The sequence below is a fragment of the Falco punctatus genome (assembly GCF_963210335.1).
Source record: "Falco punctatus genome assembly, chromosome: 4".
NCBI lineage: Eukaryota > Metazoa > Chordata > Aves > Falconiformes > Falconidae > Falco > Falco punctatus.
The window spans coordinates 62876960-62879361 of record NC_137583.1 but is presented as its reverse complement, the minus strand read 5'-3'; the positions used below and the strand labels follow the sequence as shown (position 1 = coordinate 62879361).

Here is a 2402-nt window from a genome sequence, read left to right as displayed (position 1 = left end):
GTATAGAACCATATAAAATGCTTGTTTCAAGACGTTATTTCCAAGACTCACAGTCTGTAGGGAAATGAGAGAAGAAAACAGAATATTAGTGAGAAAAAACAGGTACAGAAAAACAAACAAAATTCAGGTTGTCCGTAAAGAAACATTTTTAGAGGGGCATAAGAGAATCTGTTACCTTCTAATATTAGCAGACTTAAAGTTCAAGTGGGAAACAGTCACCCTTTGTAACTGTGGCTGGGTAGAGGAGATTTTGGTTCATATATCTTAATGAAGAAGATTAGGAAATATAGAAAACATAAGGCTTAAAAGCATTTCTAAATAGAAGTTTCCCAAAGACTGTCGTGAGGCTTTTGCTTTAACACTTTATTACTGCAGCACAGAGTTGTACTGTGGAAAGCATTTCATCATTTGCAAGGCAAGAGGTTGTTGGCTCAGACAAGTGTCATTATCAAAGACAATTTTCACAATGCATTCAAAAGCTTCATTAAGTGCCTGTCTGACAATAATACTGGCCCTGCTGTGTTCAGACACTGGAATTCAGATCCATAGCTGACTACTGTTTCAGGCATGAGCTGAATATCCATCTTTGACCTGCAGATTTATCTGAATCCGTCACATTGCCTGCAAGACACAGGTCAATGTGGGTAGATCTCTGTGGTAAGAACGTCCTAGTACTATATGCTTTTTGGTTAAAAACAAAAACAAACACAAAATTACATCAGAACTGGAAAGTGAATTGATCATTTTGGTAGGACTGCCTCAATCAGAAGAGAGCAAAGGAAGACAAGATAAGGGCAAAGCTGTTTAAGGTTTAATGTTACTCAGTAAATCAGATCTTAAATGCTTTCCTCACCCCATACCTTAGCAAAAAATGACCAGAAATCAGGGAAGGTTATTTCCTCTATTTAACCGAAAGTGAGGCTGTTATGTTTGCGATTTACGAGAAATGAGGAAAAATTAAGCAGAGATACTTAAAGAAACAAAAGGGGATTATATACCCAAATTCATAACCATTTCAGAGGGATTTGGATGCTGTGGAATCTACGGCTGTAAAACAAAATAAACAAGTGTCTCTGAATTTTCAGGTAGCTGGGACTGTGGCAAGTCACTTAATCTTGTGTCTTAGACAGGCTGCATGGTATAAAACCAATTGGAGCCACATGGGCAGGGATCAGCAGGGAATTTAAATGTCCAGGCTTGTCCTCTGGGGACTTTGAGTGGCAAAAAAAGAAACAAAGAAGTAGGAATAAGGGGGCAGATTTGATTGAAAGGGAATGGGACATTCCTTTTGAAGGTTCATGAAAATGCTCATCTTAAATTCTAAAAATTTAGTGGATTAAGCACAACTTAGGGTCTGATTCAAGTTGCATGAGGTAGAAATTAACTTTATTGTCCTCAGTAAGACAGAGTGAACATGGTGATTAATGAAGAATAGGTATATTGTGCCATTAGGTTGAGGAGCCCTGCTATGACAGCCCTGGTTGAACTCAGGTGAGGAGTGCTTCTGCACCCATCGGTATCTGCCTGTCCTCAGCAGTACAGGTTTCTGCTGGATTTTCCTGGAAACAAACAGTGGTGCTGTTTGTTTCAGTGGTCTGGAAGCCAGGAACTCCCATGCTCCTGGCCTCGAGGCTGGTGTCCTGGTTTCGGCTGGGATAAAGTTAATTTTGTTCTCAGTAACTGGTGCAGTGCCATGTTTTGGATTTGATAGGAGGCTAATGTTGATAACACACGGCTGTTTTAGTTGTCACTAAGTAATACTTACTTAATCAGGGACTTATATAATCAAGGCCTTCTCAGTTTCCTGTGCTCTGCTGGCGAGAAGGTGCACAAGAAGCTGGGGGGAGCAGAGCCAGGACAGCTGACCTGAGCTAGCCAAAGGGATGTTCCATACCATAGAACGCCATGCTCAGTGTATAAACTGGGGGGGAGTCGTTCAGGGCTGGCTGATCACTGCTCAGGGACTGGCTGGGCGTCAGTCAGTGGGTAGTGAGCAATTACATTGTGCATCACTTGGTTTTTTTTTCTTGTGTTTTATTTCTCTCCCTTTGTCATTTGTTGTTGTGGTTTCTTTTATTATTCTTATAATGTTTTATTTTCTTTCAATTATTAAATTGTTCTTATGACAACCCACGAGTTTTACCTTTTTCCCAGTTATCCTCCCCATTGCACTGCGAGGGGGTAGCGGGGGAGTGAGCGCGCAGCTGTGTGGTACTTTGCTGTCGGCTGGCATTAAACCACGACAGGCAGGATGCCAAAATCCATCCTTTTATCTCAGTTTGTCCTGAAACAAGGTGGGGGAAGTTACTGAGAACTATAGGCTGTATCTAAATGAAATCTTCATCAAAAGATACAGAAGTGTTCCAGCCAGGCTCCCGTGTCCATATTATAAAAGTTTACTA

General features: G+C 41.0%; 1 protein-coding gene across 2 annotated transcripts in view; it reads left to right on the top strand.

Annotated features, from left to right (window-relative positions):
* Positions 1–2402, top strand: part of ADARB2 (adenosine deaminase RNA specific B2 (inactive)) — a 353051-nt gene that overhangs the window by 141469 nt on the left and 209180 nt on the right. The window lies entirely within an intron of this gene.